At 35.6% G+C, this 20,358-nt stretch overlaps 1 protein-coding gene across 3 annotated transcripts in view; it reads left to right on the top strand.

The window, feature by feature from the left end:
• The first annotated feature begins 1,916 nt into the window (after positions 1-1,916).
• Positions 1,917-20,358, top strand: part of LOC145667104 (uncharacterized) — a 78,631-nt gene continuing 60,189 nt past the window's right edge. The window contains exon 1 of one of the 3 annotated variants that reach the window (XM_081734842.1): positions 1,917-1,987. The gene's annotated coding sequence lies outside the window, so the exon portion shown is untranslated. Of the gene's footprint in view, positions 1,988-2,119; positions 2,276-2,326; positions 2,484-20,358 lie in introns of those variants that run through there. The other 2 variants (XM_081734841.1, XM_081734840.1) reach the window with 2 other exon arrangements.

A 20,358-nucleotide genomic window follows, 5' to 3' on the forward strand; every position in this document is an offset into this window, starting at 1 on the left:
TCGCCAAATAAGAAGTGAAGGAGTCCAACATTGTGTTGGGCGAAGTCAACAGCCAAACGTATATGTACGTATATTTGAAAACAGCACTTTGACAGGAATTTTCTAAAACGAGATCTCGTCAGAAATTTTAAAAATGGATATAACAAACCCATGAATTATAGGTTATGTCGTTGAAATGTTCGTATTCTATACTATGGAGGGGAATTAGGATCGCACCCAGAAATTTTTGTTGGGAGGGGTCCACTACTACAACTACTAGGCCTACGTCTATGTATTATTGAGCGGGTATTATTCTTCATCCAAAAATAGAATAAGTAATTGTAAAATATGTCCACCTATATTTTCAGAAAAAATATAGAAGTAGATTGTTTTTATGAAAGAAATAGTACAGATGAAATGTAAGATCCAATTTTCATGTTGCATGAATCATTTTCCTGGGTATTTTTATTGAGAAAGTGTACACCTGTATGTTTAGTGAGGAAGTTTTGGGAGGGTGAGGATCCAGTAAACCCTCTATGGGTGTATCCCTAAGCGGAGTAAATAATAAGCCAATTGAAGTGGTTATGCTAGCTTGATCACAAGATTAAAATCCCAACCAATGATATTACGTGGGGTGCGAAGGCAACCCTAAGAAATGTATGAAGATTCCCAGAACAAATTAGTGGATTACAATCAACACAAAAAAGCAATAATAAATTATAACTAGGAATGCAATGGATATACCCGATTGCAATGAAATGAGTTGAGCGAGCTTAAACTACGTAATCATGACTTTTTCCCCATGTTAAGTCTATGCAAGCGTTTTTCGGTGATTATTCCTCGATGGTACATCGGATTTTTGATTTCGACCTATGTTCTCACTCAGCACGACATACTCTATCAGCGTGCTAAGTTTGGTTGAGATCGGCCAAACGGTCTGAGGAAGCGTTTTTCGGTGATTATTCCTCGATGGTACATCGGATTTTTGATTTCGACCTATGTTCTCACTCAGCACGACATACTCTATCAGCGTGCTAAGTTTGGTTCAGATCGGCCAAACGGTCTAGGAGGAAGCGTTTTTCGGTGATTACTCCTCGATGGTACATCGGATTTTTGATTTCGACCTATGTTGTCACTCAGCACGACATACTCTATCAGCGTGCTAAGTTTGGTTGAGATCGGCCAAACGGTCTAGGAGGAGTTCGCGGACAACCAAACGGCTAACCCGAGTATAAGAGCTTCGCTTCGCTCAGCTCAATTACAATATCAATTATAGCAAACTAAACACTAATTTAACTTTGCGTTGACGCATACCACTACATTCTAAGGTCCCAAAGGGCTTTTCGGACTGATACCAGAGGATCTTTGCGAAAAATTTTCGTAAAATTCTGCCTAAAACAACGCAAGGCAAAAAAAAAAAAAAAAAAAAAAAACGGAAAAAATCCTTGTATATACCTGCAATGCCAATTAGAGCAAACAAAATGGAGTATTTTCCGTTGCGTTGACGTAAACCGTTAGTGCTTGCAGACACGGTCAATTAATCTAGATATACTAGAAACTACCATTCAGCAAATTATAATATAAAGTTAAAATTATTGTGTAGGAGAGATATTCTTTACCAGTCTTCCGCAATTTGCGGACTACAATGCGTGCATACAAAAGCTGAAACATGGAATTCAAGGTGCATGTGGCAAACTGAAACTAACATTGAGTTTTCTTAACACAGACCGATACGGAGTCAAACTCTAGTTCTACATGTCTACAGGTACTTATATAAGATTATAATTTAGAAAAAAAATTATTAAATTGATATAGATGAATAAAACAACTATGCACCGAATTTTCTGTTCTGGACGATTTAGAGTTAGTTCTGTGTTTTGAATAACAGAAATCATCTGCACAGCATTAAAGTTGGGAGTTTTAAATATGAGACGCCAGACGCGTTGACTTTTAAAATTGCTTATTTCTTGGCGTCATTTGTAATGGAACGTTAATTGGTGCTTTCTAGGTATGAATTGCATCCTACAACTATGAGTGTAAAATAACTAGTAACTAGATAGTCATAATTATATATAATGTTTAATAAAATGTTGATTTCGTTTATTTTCTGCTAGTTTTCCATCTCCGAATATTTTGGCTCTCATGTATAACGCCGATAATCATAGTGTGGTTGGCAGCTCTGAATCGTATCATAACAGACCAATAGCGTTGATCGTTTTCGATTTGAACTTGAGTTGAACTTGTAGCAATTAATAGAGTTAATCCGCGGAATTTTGATACTTCGTCAGAAAAGAAGGTAATTATTTAAGATTGTAGATACCCATATAAAGTTTGAATAATGTTTCATTCCTGTTGATGTGTCTAAAACACTTTATGTTAAAATTAAGTTGTTCTCTATAATGTGTAGAAAGGGTTCGTTTGAGAGGCGGAAGTATATTAATCTGAAGTGGTAATTATAGCAAAGCGGTTTGCTGAACAGAACGGATAGGAAACTACGGTACGCGGTAAGTAAGCGTTATAATATTTGATTCAGTTTGAATTATTTAGAAATTAAAAATTAGCACACTTATTACGTGCAGCAAACATAAATAAAATTGTACGATTACGTTCATTGATTAAAATCTTGAAGTGATTGTTACAGAAGTAAAACGTAAACAAATCCTGTAGTGCACGGTCGCTAGTGGTAGTATGTAATAGCGGGAAATTTATTACGCAAATTAAATTGATATTATGAATGTACTTCCATTTATAGTTATGAATATATGTAAACACGAGAAGTTTATTATTGCATGTAATGAGTCACACGTAATATTTTTTAGTATGTTGATGTGAAAATTAGTGTGGAAAATTACCAAAGGTTGCAGAGTAACCAATAGACTTAGCGTCTATGATGATGCAGCATAGCAATACGGAGCAGTGCGTGCCTTGCACTTCATATGCAGTTTTCTTATAGACTTTCAACTTTTTTTCTGTTTACTTGGTGTGTGAGATGTAAAGTATACATTGGTTATTTAGAAATAATAGAAAGAAATGAAAATAGGAGCCTTTGTGGCGCAGAGTAGGTCAAGAATATTAGAGTTTAAGTTAGAATAGTTTCGGGTAGCTTCCATATTCTTGGGCCTGATTGCAGCACTTAAACCAAAATTAGTAATATAAGTGTACCAGTTTGTTTAGACATTCGATGTTTTGATCTAGATTCCAGTGTCAAAAATTTGAGGTTATTTTATATAAACTTGATCCCTTATTTTGTGTTAAGTTTCTGTAGTGGCATGTATGTACTTTAACGCATTGATTAAGAATTATTCTTGACCTAAGCACCAGTTGCGAGAATCAGGCGCCGACATTAATTTATAAGGATGGCATTTAGTATCTCCCCCACATGCACCGACGGCTCCGGAACTGGTACTATGACGTATAGTACGCTGTTGTAAGTAACCTCATTTATGCATGTACCCAACATTGCTGACGCTGCTGCTTAGACTTATGATAGCGTTCGTGCTTTTCACTGACTACCTAGCATAAGTTGCCTCGTGCTTTATACTCTGTAGGTTTTATGTCATACGTCCACACTGTATTTATACTCAACACAACTGCAAGTAACAAACTTCAATTACTACTAAGTGAGCGAGTCACTAACAAGTGATTTGGGGGACAATACCTAATTATAATTAGTAGTGTAAAAAGTGCAGAGCGTAGTGTACCTTAGTGTTTTTAAGAGATAACATTTGGAGGTTTTCCCACAAAATAGCAGTGTATATTCATTTACATATCATGTAGTTTCAACACAAATATCAATTGTCCTCTGTTCTGGATGGATGTAAGACCTCTAATGATTAGCTTTCATGGTATAGTTTAAGGTAAATTATAAATTAAACGAGCGAATTTATTTTAATTTGTTTTTCATCCATCCAAGTACATAAAAATCAGAACTACTGGGAGATAAAAGTTGGGAATATTAATGTCAAGAATAGCTAGGCGCCAGGCTCGTATTTCCAGTCGCTACGGTGAGCTCCTGCCTTGGATTTTTCAAGTCTTGCTGTACTGTACAATAGTAAGATAATGACTAGCTAATACGTAACGTCTTGCATTCGGATCCCAGTAAGACGTAACCTAACACGAGGGGGCATTAGTTCTTTACTGCATAGTCATTCGAAAAGTGATATTTATGTTACTTATTTGGGTAAGTCTTTACTTTGGGCAAGGCGGTAATATCCGGGCGATCGTCAATGTCTATCATCGTGCAAAGTTTCATCGAGATCGAAGAAGTTCGGCTTAATTCGTAAACCAAATGGTTGCACAACAATATTTGTCAAGCTTCTATAGCAGATGAAGGTCTTTCATGTTACCAAGTTTCATCAAGATAGAGAAATTCGGTTGAAATAGTTTCGCAATTCCGTCGGTACAGCCTGTAAACAACAATATTTGTGACAGCAACGGCATCTTGTGAGAGAATATAAAAACTACTTCCATGTGAATTAGGAACAGCAAGGAACCAGTGACAACCTGTGAGTGATACTAAAAGTGACTGCATATCACCGCATTGCCCAAAGTAAAGACTTACCAAAAATCCTTATAGTTTCGTTGATCTGGCAACTTTTTTCGAAGTTACCTGTTATGTGCTAGACTGGTAACATGTAGGTCGATTCCCCCTTTTCTTCTGCTCTGATGAATCGATTCGTTCTTGGGAACTGTTGCGGGAACCGGTTCAGATGAATCTTCCTGTCACTGCCTTGTCCAAAATAAAAGTTTGCTGGATTTTTTTCTGTCTGAATGCAGGGTAAGGTCAATCCGCAAGTACTCACAGCTATTAGCTAACATTCTCTATCGCTATTCTATCGTAATTTGCATCGTCTAGATAATTGCCACCATATTTTCATACAGTATCCAAGGTTAAGATATAATTATTTTTCTGCGTTGGTCACACGAACAGTACTAGTTCATGCTTTCGGTAACCGGTAACATATAATGATGTTCGCAATAGCAACACTCTCCTCAAATAAATCCCAGGCCATAGGGTGCATACAGATAACAACTAGTAATGTCAGTGGCTTACGTCATTGTTTCTGAATGCTCAAGTCTCCCTAGAAAATGCATGAATTAACAATTCATTACTTTTACGGATGGCAGTTAGGAATTCGTCTCAAAAGCTGATAGATTTACTATATGTTTCAACAAATCACACTACAAAACAAAAACCTGGTTCCGGAAGACGAGATGTAATGCAGCAAAGAATACTGGAGAGTTAGTGGTGGTATTGAATCATTTAACACTAGCATCATGGTATAAATATACTCCACTGCGCTATTCTCTTTCCAGCCTTAGAAAAAAGTAGATGTAAACAAACCCACCTGACTACCAGTTTGTCGATGACCAGTGATTAGCTGTTGGTCTCAGTGCACTAGTAACCTACCGCAATATAATCCCTACTAAAATAAAAATATCTGAATTTATCCTACATTTTGTGATAATAAGCGCAATATATATAATATTTAACAACAGATGTGGCTTTACTTCAACCTCACCCGTATTGGGACATAGTATTTACTGCGCATGCGTATGCGTTCACGCGCCTTCCCCACTCATTTAAAATTATTATAGAATGCAGAGTTTCATGGCGACGATGTATGACAATAATGCATTTTCGTCTCGTGTTATAAAACAAAAGAGGACAATAGGAATAAAGACAATCTCGTTTATATAAGTATTTAAGAAATATATGTCTCCAACATAGTAGTAGTCAGTGTCAGTCCGTTAATTATTTACCAACAATCTGTAGCCTTATAGTCTGGAAATTATGCGACGATAGTGAGTAAGCAGACGATCTTGCTGTTCACGTCTCTCGCTGCCGAAGCACGTGTGAGCCGCGGAATAATTCATTTCGTTTTGTTTACGCCTACTTTGTTCTAAGGCTGAAAAGACTAGAAATACGAGTGAATCAAGGAGACTACTCACATTCCAAATATATTGTGGTGCTGTGCGCGAAGAAACACACTGCTCCGAAATACCTTATTCTGCCTTTGTGCCGCAAAGCAGGTCCAAGATGTTAACTTAGATTAGGTTAGTTTAGGTTTCAAATTTCTGGACCTATTCTCCGGTACTTAACCCTTCAGTATGTTGACTTGTTTGTTTATTGAAGTTTCCGCCCTTTTCAGCAACGAGACTACGTGACACATGGATCTAGTTTAGGATTGAATCCGACCCATCCCAACGCATTCAATCCTCCCGCGAGAAATCGAATCGAGAACCCTATGTACCAAAGGCGCGTGCGCTAGCCACTAAACCAGCACGGAAGGATTGACTTTATGGCTTCACTAGTGTGGGCTTCTTTCCAATCGTTTTCAGCCACAATTTAACCTTTTTATCATAAATTCTATATTTCTGCTTCCATATACCTAGATACATGTTCTGCTCCGCGAATAGCTTATGAAGTCTCTTATTTTGTTTCCAACCACTATAGGTCAGGAGCATTGAGTTTTCCCCTCTGGAACAGCTATTTCCTATTTCTAGAAATTACATAAAAACTGATGCCCTCAATCTAATCAAATCGAAATTAAAAATAATAATAACGACCGTTAAAAATAATGATAACGACCATTATCACTCCTAAATTGAAGAGATCACAACAGAACGTATCTAATCATGTATGCAATCTAACGTATTATACCCATAGGTAACAGAAAAAGGTAAGTCTTTACTTTGGACAAGGCGGTGATATCCAGTCACTTTTAGTATTATTCACAGGTTGTCACTGGTTTCATGCTGTTCCTAATTCACATGAATGTAGTTTTTATATTTTCTCACTAGATGTCGTTGCTGTTTTTATGCCACCTGTTGTTAGTTCGCTCATGTGTGTGTTGTTTGGTGAGATACTGTTCGGCTGCTCGTGGTATTGTGTTCAATTGAGCAAGTTATATGGCGAGTGTAGATGAATTATTTTAATTTATTTAATGTTAGCCATGTGAGAGTAAACAGAGTTGAATTGTTGGTTGTATTTGCAGGGAAAGTGGCGATTTTTTTTTACTACTTATTGTTGCGCATGTGCATCCACAGTCTATCGTGAGCTTTTATTTCCCATGATTTTTTATTTTTTTTATTATTTATTTATTCTGTAGAAGTTCTGTTTATTTTTAGGTAGGGTAGTTTAGATTTGTTTCTGTGTATTTATAATTCGTGATGCTGTTTGCTCGGGAAGGTTCTAGTAGCTAGGTTAAAGGAATCTGTTCCTGGCACTGCTTTGTCTAAAGTAAAGACTTGCGAAAGAAGTCATGTTTAATCGTCGCTTTAAAAATTGTGTAAACCTGGCATCATTAATAAAAAAAGTTGGACAGGGGTTTCTTATGATTTCGACTCTAGTTCCTTCCTACGTGACGCCTTTCTTGCTACTATTTTCTTTCGTTAATTATTCATCCAAGTAGATACTATTCTTTAGACAGAATGCAGAATTTGCTGAACCCCCAACAAGTTTTTAGTGTTGTTTGTAGATTCTCGCACATCTTTACTTATGGACGTCAATTTTTGAAAATTGAATTTTAAGCCACTTACAAAGAATAAATGTTCGTAAATGAAGATGCATGAAGATCCACAAGCAACACTAAAAATTTGTTGGATGGGTCAGTGCTTATTTTGAATCTAGATGTTTCACTTGCTGTAAACTGAGTAGTGTTTATCACATATACGAAATGAAGTTTGTGTACTTGTCCTTGAAAAAGTTGCTACAGAGCAACGAAACTATATGGATGTCTTTTTTTTTTTTTTCCTGAATAAAAGGTAAGAATTTTTAATTGGTGGTTATTTATTAAAACAGTTATATCAACTTTACTAACAGCAGTAAATAAAAATTTTGTCACTTTAAAACATCTAAGTTCTCAATCAGCCAACTGATTTTGAGGCATTCTTCGCTTTCTCTTTAGCGTATCTAAAGAAGTATTGTTATTACATAAAAGACATAAGTTCTCCAGGATACCAATGAAGTACAGATCTCTTCCACACTGGATAAGGAGAGAATTTCATACAACATATCTTCTATGAAGCAACAAGGTTCCTTTAGATACGCTGAGGAAAAAGCGAAGTTGGGTGCTTCGTAACTCGAGTTTAGTTCGTAGATTTTGTCCTTTTGGATGTTCTAACGTGTGAGAAATTTTATGTATGGTTGATAGATATGCATCCCATCGTACCAAAATAATTTAGTGACACCAATTTGAATTTATTTACTTTTTTATTTATCCATACGATATTGAAAACATGGAGTTTATGTAATTTAGACCATATAGGTCGACGTCGGTCCAATGCCAAGACCGCGAATGTGCAAATTTTGCTATTTTCACCCATGAGCAGTTTCATATTACTTGGGGCACACAGATTCCAATACCAAAGTCCCATTTGTGAAGTATGAATATATTGGAAGTTATCGTCAATTCCTAAAACATGTACCTAAGTCTATATATTGATTTTTCGGAGTAAGTTGAATATTAAAATGCTTATAACTCAGTCAGATTTAGCACATTCGTGGTTTTGGCATTGGATCGACGAACAGAAGTATGCGTTTTCGTGGTTCTGTAATAAAATTGAATTTTACTATTTTGACACGGATATTGGAATGATATTTCTATATTGTATATTCGTTGGAAAACGAAAGCACCGGTATTGTTGTTGAATGGTCTTTATTCAATATTGTGATGTAGGTAGTATGTCAGTTTTGAAATTATGTTTATTGTTAAATTACTTATTTGATTCTGAGTAACATAATAGTTGCGAGAGAGGTGATCGTAGTGATTACATGTTAATTACACACTCACTCACTAGTAATGTTCAATTTGGGGGAAATTTTGTTACTGACATACGAATCAGACTTATTTCAGACTGAAAATAAAAGTGTCGGTAGCATCCGAAATGAGGTTTTTGCTGTAGGTTAATATTGTGTGTGTATTGTTTTTGTGTATAAATGTGTGTGTATAGCTGTGAAGACTTCGAAAAAGAAAGAACAAAAAGTTCTTAAGCAATAATTGCTAGAGAAGAGTTGGTAGACATGTATTAGAGTAATTTTTTTCAACATGATGAAGCAGAGTGCGATTTATAAAGAAGAGATCTGATCGCTGGGTTGTTGGAAATTCAAATCTTGATCAGGACCATTGCTCTGTCAAGTAATCTTCTGCCAGGAGTAACTTTTCTGTGTTACTTCATTGTTGCTCTATGCACCTAAGAGCGCGTATGATGTAATTAACATATTTGTGAACACATTATAATTTCATGTAGTGGGTACAAAATGCTATGGATTAACGTGATTAGCGTTTTAGAAATTCTGTTCTTTCTCGTAGTGTTGATGGCCTCCTTAAGTTGTTTAATAACCTAATGAGTATCACAAGACTGCCTTTTTTGGTGGTTCGTGAATATTTTTTTTCGTTAATTGAGGTTTATTTCCTCGTCTACTTCCACCAACTGCCAGTAAATAAGTGCTGTAGCATTTGGAGACCGATTGTATTTAAATACCACGTTATCACTCTGCCAAGGGATTTAAAGGTTATTTTTTAAAAATAGCAGTGTTATTTTATAAGTTACAAATATGAAACTTCCACTAAACAATGAAGAAAAAAAAAGGAAAAAAAAAAACAAGCACCTAGAAATGATTACAGAGACCTGTCGATATCCTGGGGAAAATATCAACATTTTTGTAACTTGTGAAAAAGTTTAAAGTTATATAATGCACTGAAAGCATTTTTCCCCCACTTGGTATTCCAGTTTTTATTTATTTATTTATTTTTACTACATTGTATTTTATCACTCTGTTATACATAAGGCTAGAAGGTTTAAGCTAGGTGAATGGTGAATAGTTCACGTCGATAATGCGGATGGTTCCTTCACAAAAGTTCTAGAATTCCGCTTTACATCTCGTGGTATTAGTACTAGACTCGGGTTCAAAGTGTCAAGCAGCAAAAAAACAAATTTTGTTACCTGTGTGCGCTTTTTTTTTTTTTTTTTTTTTTTCTGTATTTCGTTTACTTCAACTAAGATAAAGTTTAACACGTGTTAATTATTGTGAAATGTCGGATACTTTGCTGCAAGCATCTGCTACTCCGTGCTCATTTGTTTGTCGAATATAAAATGTTCACTACATATACTAAATAAACTGCTTTCCGTATACTGAATTGTTTGTCCCAAACTGCGTTGAGTTCATTTGTTGGAACCTGAATAATATATTACGTATTTAGAGATTAAGAAATGAAGAGAAAACCTATAGATGTACAGTGGGCGTGTGATTTTTATAGTCCTATGTTTCTCTGTCATAAGTTTATGAACTTTGATTCAAAAGTAATGTGACGACATTAATTTATTTTTTAAAGCAGGTCACCCGAAACCGAAAACTCCATTTGAGCATCCTACACATTTAAGGTGAAATAACTAGCAAAATATTTTAAAAATGGATGGAATTGAATAATACTTATACGAAGGTTGCACTGAAAGTCTCAGGACGCTGACAGAAAGACGATACCCAGAATTTTTTTTTTAAAGTTTTTTAGTGCTTTGTAAAGTATTCATTCGTCCTTAACGCCAACATATTTGTCATTTCGATTAAACCAGTTATTGAAGCAGTAATGCCAATAGTAGGTACCTCGAAAACTTGTATTTTGTATGTTTGCACTGTCTGTTCTTGGCTTAGAAATCGCTGCCCACGCATATTATTTTTGGTGGTTTGGGGGAGGTCTGATGAATAAGGAGGGTGTACATGAGTTCAAACATTCTTACTGTTCAGATATTCAAGTGTTTGAGCTGTTGTATAAAAGCTTGCATTGTCATGATCCATAATGATGCGACGTTTGGGTTTGTGGTATCTAAGTATATTGACCACTTGTGGCAAGCAAATGTTAGTCTACTACTCATTAACTGTTCTGCAATTCACCAACGCTGTAGTCCAGCAGAGATTTATCCACATTTCCTTAAGAATGAAGCAACCATTTGCTTCGCAACACTGCGTGAACGAACAGCTTCTGTTGATTTTGACTAATCTTGGAACACCCATACGGCAAACTGTCGTTTAGTTTCGGGTTCATATGAATAGATCCACCTTTCGCCACATGTGATGGTGTGCAGATTTGACGCCCTACTTTGAACTGTTTAAGAATAGTGTTGCACCACTTCACACGGGCGGCCTTTTGATCTTGTATTACGTTCTCGTGTGTTCCCCCACAAATTAACTTTTTTTTTTCTTTTCACACACACACACACATATAATCTTGAAGAATTGTTTGTATTTGACTCATGCCAGTACCTAATTGTGCCCGAATTTCACGGTGTGACACATGTTGATCACAATTAGTTCACGCATCGTTGATGTTCTCTTGCTCTGTAGATGTCGCTGGACGACTTTCAGGAATTCGACAGAGAGACTGTCACAGGTAATCTACTATCCATTTCATAAAGATAGGCCCCTGACTTCGAGGTGCTGCTGTGACGTCCAGTCAAAACTTATACTGCATTGTCGTACCTCGTTGGAATTGTTGGAATGTTGTCTTTTCAATACTTAAGACATACAAATTTTCTTTGTACTGTATAATGAGAAAAAAATAGAAATTAATGAAAAAGTGCGTATTTTTTCGTACTTTTTTGGTAAATCAATGTTTATAGGACTATATCTCGGAAAGGAGATAACATGAAATAATTTCCTGTGCACGATATGTAGATGCATATATTACCTGCAAGTTCTGAAAATTTCATTACTCAACATGTAGTCATTTTCTTGTTATTCAGCAAAAAGTGAGACATCATTATCTCTGAATTGCTGCGGTGTATTAACAATCTGAAAAAACTTTTAGAAAGATCTTAAAGTAGCTTTTTCAACCAAACTGTTTTGACTTGTTTTAAAAGATAAACAATCACAAATATGACAGTATGATTTTCTCTGCTTTGCGCCCTTCGCTATCGCAGTTTATACGGAGTGCTACGTTGCCACATTTTCCTGACGCGTATACACTCTTAGCCGGACGGGTATTTAAACTTGTCACGCACACTGTCCGGCACTTTTTAGATATATTTTTAAAATGTAATGTCTCCACAGATTTTAAACCAATTTCTTAGAAATTAACAGGATATACAGTAAATGTACCAAGTGTTTAAAATTAGAAAAGCGAACTCTTATCTTGTTTGGATTTGCATGTGATGGTCTTCGAAAATTTGTTGCTTTTTGTCAGTTCTTCACTTATTGCACGCAGTACAAAATACACCTGTACACAAACAAAAACACGCACAAACTGTATTATATGATACAACCTTAGTTGACATGTAATATTGAGTTTACACTTCACAGAAAATCTGTTTTCAGATCTAAGAGCTCCAAGCTACATTAGAATCTGCTTTTGAATAGGAATGACTTTTTTTTTTTTTTTCGGCGCAGCCTCAGGTTTACTTGAAACAGAGTTACTATCTTGTTCACTCCCGGATACGCCACTGAGCACAGAATAATCAATGTCCTTACTAGGCCTATTAATTACTAACTCATATCCGTCTGAGTCGGAGTCATTCATCAGTTCTGCAATTTCATTATCGCTAAACATTTTGCCTCTTTTTGTAATACCGCCGCTCGTGAAGGAATATCCTTTTTTTTTAAAATCAAAAAGCACAAGATATACTCACGAAAATATAAATGCCCATTCGTCCGTCTCATTGCAATGAACCCATATGATATGAGTGCGTGTGTAAGTTTTTGACGCCTACGAACCGAAGGGAAGTGTTGAAGACTTAATCAGTGCGACGTGATTAGACGCAAATACAGCCCTCGTCACCTACTAATTGCATTGTTTTCTTTCGTTGTAAGAAAACAAAGGACCCATTCTGTGTTACTGTACATTCGGCAGGGGAATTGATCGCAGAACTTGGGTGAACACTTGATAGCCAAGGCTACAACACTACATTTCTTTTTAACCTTTAACATGTTCGTAAGCTGGAGAGTGTGTATACTGATAGGTCTTGAGGTAGAAATGGAGCCATTGTTTATAAATATTAGGGAAGATAGCAGGAGCAGCGAAGAGTCAACAAAGCTATGACGAAAGTGAATGAAGTAAATAGATTAAGAGATGAGTTTTTGGATGTGTTACTTCAACGTTTTATTTCGATTACATTGAGATGTGTACACTCATGTCCAAAATTATTGTCGCATATCTATAACTGTCTTCTTGTAAGACTATAATTTGATAACGATTTTGCAGGGTATTTTTAATACTGATACTATATGTAGAGTCGGGAAATGTATATTTGTGGTAAATTTCATAGGAAAAGAATACGAAAATTAGCATGAGTAAAACAAAATGTTGCTAAATGGATAAGAAAATTTTAGTTTCGTTTTATTGTTCTTATTTACTGCTCTTTTGACATGAAATTTTCCACATAGCCTACATGTCTTTGCCGATTATACACATACTAACATTATAAGAAATACCAGGCGAATTCGTTATCAAATTATATTCCTACAATAACATATTTATAGACATGCGACAATAATTTTGGACATAAGTGTACATGCATTAATATTTTTATGATGTTGTGAAAGGTTATAATAAATACTTTTTCCTATTACATTCTTATGAAGTCGGCTTCGCGCTACAAGCTTCCTGAACGCGACAACACTGCGCGACAGCGTTGCCGCACTTCCATTTACTGTATGCTGTTTCTTCATATAAGCGCGGGGAATTTAAAGATTGGGCTGCAACATGGCTCACCGCTTAACGCAGAGAACATGTTGAAGTAAGCATCTTTTTTTAAAAAAATAAATACTCTACCAACTAAACCCTTTTTTGTTAATAGTTCCAAATATTTGGAACACTAGACTTTCAAATTTTCGAACAGTGTTTTGTACGTTTCTCTACCTACCATGGTAAAGGAGATCAGAGCGTCGTACATTTGTTTTAATTACACAAAAAATATCAAGTGATGAAAAATGAACTTTTCACAACTTATAGTTAATGGATGCATCTACATATTGTACACAGGAAATTATTTCACGTGATCTCTTTTCTGAGATATAGCTCTATAAACATTGATCTACCAAAAAAGTACGAAAAAATACGCACTTTTTCATTAATTTCTATTTTTTTCTCACTACATAGTACAAAGAAAATTTTTATGTCTTAAGTATTGAAAAGACAACATTCCAGCAATTCCAACGAGGTACGACAATAAAATATAAGTTTTGACTGGATGTCACGGCAGCACCGCGAAGTCAGGGGCCTATCTTTATGAAATGGATAGTAAGTTCTTGAAACCAATGATAAATTGTTGTTCTAGATGTGGTTTCATAACCAAATATAGCATTCATTCGAGAAATATATTGTTATTGCGTTAAACCCTATCTAAAGTCAATACATCATTGCGCGAAGATGCTTTTTGGTCAAATCCAGTTTTCCACCGATGTTCTCTCTTCGAATTGTTCCTGTGAAACAGAAAGCTAATCATTGTTGGCAAGCTGCTTGTATATTGAACAATATCATACCTCACAGATATAATAATTTCGGACATGCTGCAAATTTCCTAATACTATTTCCCATACTTTTAGTGCAACTTTCATATACAGAGTAGTTTTAAATCACGATTTTTTAAAAATAAAAATCGTTGATTTAAATCAAATTCTGAAATATATTATTTTAAAGTGAAAATAAGTGAGATCCCGTTTCTGTTTTGTTATTTCGATTATGGAAGATAATAATCATAATACAATGAGACTCAAATGTATGTACAGCACAGTGTGAAAACGAATGTCATGCAGAGGATGATTAGGGAGAATCCAGTTTTGAACGGGTAACGGATATCCTGTTTTCTTCTCTTCGTAGCATAGGGTGTTTAAATCGTTAACTATTTCAACGGTTGAATCACCATCGGCATTTAAGACGACGACGTGAGCGCGTTTTTTTTTTTTTAGGCGAAATTTATATATTTTTTTTTTTGTGTATTTCGTGCCGCAAGCAGGTTCTGATTTTTTAGAAAATATGCCCCTGCCAAATAGTACTTGTGTGACAAAGAAGTGTCATGTTGATAAACGTTGCTGTACTTTTTCCTTAATGCTTAAGAAACCTTGTTTGGGATTGGAATAGATTAACGATTGGGAATTAATTTAAAATTCAACCTCAATACTTACACTTACATGGTATAATTAACATTTAATACTAATTCCTAATGTTTTTTCTTCAATTCGCGACTTGTATTATACGAGGAGAAAGATTTGATTTAAATTTTTAAAAAAAATCAACAAAAATAATGATATTTTTTTTACCACCTTGCTGATATAATTTTTTGAAGTCTGGAGAAGTTTATTGCTATAGCAGATCATACAAAATTACAAACTTAATGACACCATTACAAGTACCAGCCGAAAAGATTGCGGTGTATGTAGCATAAATATATTATAATAGCTGAAATTCCTTACAGACATAATAAAGATATTGCAGGCACTTGATTGCCTGTGTTGCACATTGATTTGTTTCTGGGATTACCCGCCGCAGTTTTCTTAAATTTTATTTATTTATTTTTATTTCCGAACTTGTTCACTTAGTTGAACACTTTCTCATTAAACTGCAGGCTGTCGCATGGCTTCTGATAGTCATCTGCATTGTAGGTTTGGTCACTAAACCAATGAGTGGTCCGCCCATCTGTAGGAGATTGATCTACAGATCTCGAATAGTAAATCCCTTTTAGTAGAATAATGAATGCCAAAAGACTCATTATTGCTCAGGAACTCCATCCGTTTTTGTGTCTAGCTGTTTCCTTAAACTTAACTTCGGGGAAAAGCAGATTACTCGAGTTAATTGAAAATAGAAATTTTATGTAGTCACGCCATTTTGTTTTTCAGTAATTTCATCTTTAACATTGGAATTAGTCTTTCGTAGTTCCGTACAATTCTGGCATAAATGGATGTTTAATACGGCGCGATGTGGTGTTTCGTCCAGGATTTTCATCCATTAGTACATAAAACACTCGGTCCAGAGCGTGATGATGTTGGCAATCAATGAGTTGTTGTTTTTCTAGTTAATTTTGATCATCTTTGCAACTGAATGCCAATTATATTTATGAAGAACAGTTGTCTTCTATTTATGAAGAACAGTTGTCTTCTATTTATGAAGAACATGAATCTTTTGTCAACAGGCTTTTCGTTTGGTAGGGCTAATACTTCTTTTCATTCATTCTTCAACACTAGCATTTGACAATTAGGTAAAAACATCTGTTTCTTAACTTTAAGTACGTAAGTTACATGTTCGAACCGTTTTTGTGTGTTAGTGTTCTGGTGTCGACTCTTTTTGACTCCTACAAACACCGTGCTCGTGGGTTTTGTCGGGGTTCTTCCTTTTCCTCCTACTTTCTTCATTGCACCGTTTTCATTCATTTCTCATAATCACAGTCTCCTTTAGTCTAACCGGCATAGCCATGGGACGTAAAACTTAAAGATTTCATTTCATTTCTTTTCTTTTTGACTCCTATGTTTTGTAAATAGACTTAGAATTTGACGACATAATTGTAAGATATTGAACATCATAGTTTTCTACTGTTTACAGTGAAGAAAACGCAAGCTCAACATGGAAATTGTTCGCGGAAAACGCTTTCTTGTATGCTTGAAGATAACGGAATTGATCTTTTTTGACTGTTGATGCACATTCCATCATTTCTTTGGGTAACTTTACAACGGTAACGGGCTAGAAGTGCTTATAATCAACACTAGCCCGAATATAATAAAAAAAGAAGAAATCATAATTATTATATACGACTAACACGTCGTTATAAGATTGCGAATATACATACATAAAATTAAACAGGACTAATGTCTAATAAAAGTTTTTCTTGTCACAAAATGAATCTCACAAATTTAGAAATGGTTTTGGAAACGTCTACTCCTGCTTCAAGGTTATCACCAAATCCTGGTTTGTGAGGCACCAAATAAAACGATAACTAGGCCTATTTGTAACTTACATTACCTGGTTCGTGAAATCAGATAATTGCGAGATTCCTTCTTCTAAAAGCTTTTATTAGACATTAGTTCTGTTTAATTTTATGTGCGTGTGTTCAAAGATCTTAAAACGACGTGTTAGTTATATATATATATATATATATATATATATATATATATAATTATGATTGCTTCTTTTTTATTATATTCGGGCTAGTGCTGATTTTAAGCACTTCTAGCCCGTTACCGTTGTAACTTGCACGTGATATTTATGGTCATCAAAATGTAATGATCATCTCACTGAGTGTAGTTTTTAAAAAAAGTTTTTTCTTTGTTTAGCAACCACTTTAGTTATCTATGAACATAAATGACTCAATGGTAGAGCGCTCCTCTGTAGCGTTGGGCCCTTGGTTCGATTTCAGCTCCCACCCAATGGGTTTTGTGCTGGCATTGACTTTATTAGCTCTCCTGTTTCCTCCAGTGTCCGTCATTTGTTGATTATTATCCATCTCATCATGATCGGCTTCTTTGCCTCGGTGCATAAACACATCAGACGTGCAACTCAATTAAAAAAAGAAAAATAAGGAAATAACAGATTGTGAACGTGCTACAGTGTCTGTCAAATCTTGAGATAACAGTCGACAAATGGTTGTTGCTTTGCTTGTTGATAACTTGAACCTATTAATAATTTGATTATAGTTTGGATTTCGCTACTTCTTCCTTGTCCTTATGTCATGCGGTACAGCTTCATATTTGTATTGTGCGCTAGCTTTCTTGAGATCCTCTATCCAGCTCGCCCAACACGTGACGAGCGCACTACGCTTGCGCGAGTACACAGGCATCATTCTTTCAGCAGTAGTACTAACTAAAGGATTATAACACCACGTTCCTTCAGGGAGGGATGAAAATAGTACTGACAAAATACTGATAACAGTCGCTAAGCACGGTCGGAGATATTCACCGAGGGAAATTTCGTAGTTTCGTGACAGATAGTAATCTCGTCGAGCCTTGAAATCATCACTAATTCAATCAACTCCGAAAATATAAAGTAGAGAATCTAATATCACAATTGTACCTGATCTATTGCTCACTTCTTTCCAGAGATGTGTGTGTTCCACACTGGATTGAACCTGATATCACGTGTACTAGAACTATGTTCAGCATTCTGCTATAAAAAGAGAGCTTGATTGTTTAAATAAAGCTGTAGCAGGTTTTAAATTGTCAGCTGTGTATAACGAAAAAATCTATTGGATATTTCAACATCAATTTTTTAAATGTAAGTGTGTCTTTATGATACACCCTTTTTTTGAAAAGCGCGTAATTATAGTCCATTTTTGTTATCAATAGGTTCTTTTCGTTTTCATATAATACTGGGCTCGGTTGGTGCGGATATCTTGCTCTCCGAAAAATGATGAGTGTGTTCGCTTTCATTTTTATATGTAAAACGAGACATGACAACAACACACAAAACAGTGGGACGTGAATAGCATACCCAAGTTGCGATCACTAATGTTTCCCACGAGACAAGAAAAAAGGTTGTCTCGTCTCGGTTCTCGGAAAGCTTTTCTCGTCTCGCTTCGGAAATTTTATGTATAAAATCTATGCCTTCATTTTTTTTCTTTCTTAATTTTATCTAGAAGAAGCCTTCCGCGTCTACGAAGAGTGTGTTATAATACACTTAGTGTATTAGTTTTTCCCACAAATCCCGAGAATCTTCTTATCTCTTCTTAAAAACGAGACGAGAATTCTCATGTTTCTATCGTCTCGAATTTAAAATGTACTTCTCATCTTGAAGACAAAATAATACGAAAAATTTCTCGTCTTGTGAGTAACACTAGTTAAAACTAACTTTATTATTTTTTATCAGCCTGTTTTAGAACTAAAGAAAGCCTAAACAGCGATTCAAAAAAATTTTTCCTGTTTAAAACAGGACAACTTCAACGCCGTCAAAATAATTATAAGGTAGGGAAAAAAAACAGTTTCAAAATTTAGAAAAAAAAAGTCCTGCTGTTTTATGAAAACTTAGACTCTTTCTGAAAGAATGTCCTGCATTCGATAATGTTTATTTGGTAATTCTAGGCTAACGGGAACTCATGCTTGCTGATTACTATTCAATATACGCTTTGTAGTGATAAGCATTTCCTTTGGAATAATGTTCTGAAAGAGTAGATCTACTTCCAATTGCAGGCCTTCTTGTGACCATTGTCATTGGTAAGTAACAAATTGATTCTGCTAATTTTTCGTTAATTATTCTTCGAAAGTTGAAACTGAAACACAAAGAAAGGAGAAACAAACAGGGTCAGTGGAGTTTATCTAAAAGTATTACTACCTCCCGCACAGCTGAGAAGCATATGTGAGGCGTGGTGCCTCCTTCAGGAAAAGGCATGTGGGAACTAAAAGCCTACCCTTATACAAAACACTTATTTTGTAATAGAAAAAAAAAAAAAAAACAATGTGAACAATGCTGTATGATAGTAGTTGATGTAATCGTGGCACTAAATGTAGATGTTCGAATAGGCCTATCACCAACCACAGTTGTAACTTTCTTAACATGTGAGTTGGCAACATTACTAGCACTGGAGGAGGGAACGGAAGCTGTCTGCTGGGCCGGTTCTCAAAATTCTTCTCCATAATATATTTCATTTTTTTCTGAACACGGCATGCAAGCATAGTACACACAACAGTGCTATCCATCACTAGAGGGCGCGGTGGCTGTGGTAGAGCGTTCACCTCCGGTGCTTGGGGTCCCTGGTTCGATCCCAGCTCGCGCCGTGTGAACTTTATGGTGGACAGATACCGTGCTCGTGGGTTTCCTTCCACTTTCTTTATTCCACCATATCATTCATTAATCATCACCACAGTCTCCCTTAGCCTAAGCGTGGGACATAAAACTGCAAGATTTAATTTTTTTTCTTTCCAACGATGCCTATTGATATTTTCCAATACCGTTTTAACATGTCTCTGCTTAGCTGTTAGCAAGAAGACATTGTGAAATGAAAACCGATGAGCATTTCTCAGTTAGGAAGCTTATATTCTCTACAGCAATGATTAACTGATGCAAAGAGTGTTTCAGAAAGGTTCAGTGAAGTTTCGGAAGGTTTCAGAAAGTCATTGCTGCTACTTGCACAATGCATTGGATGTGTTATTAATATAATTTTAGAAATTTCTCGTTAATTTTCCGTATCATAAATCGAACTTTTGCAAAAGGTCATTACTCTAGTATGTGTATACACTGTAGTGTAGGTGAAATCTATAATTTCATTCACTAGTGTGGAGTAATTAATTATCTTCACTTAAACAGCTTTTGAATGCAACAAACGCCTCAACATGGACCAGCACATAGTTAGCAGCAAAGTAAATAGAAATATAATCCCCAAAAATAACTGTGTTCATGTATTTAAGCAACATATTGTATGTACAGGTAAATTGGTATGATGATCAAAATTTTGGTAAGCGTTTGA

Source organism: Thermobia domestica, chromosome 12, assembly GCF_964235325.1.
Source record: "Thermobia domestica chromosome 12, izTheDome1.hap1.1, whole genome shotgun sequence".
NCBI classification, from domain to species: Eukaryota; Metazoa; Arthropoda; class Insecta; order Zygentoma; family Lepismatidae; genus Thermobia; species Thermobia domestica.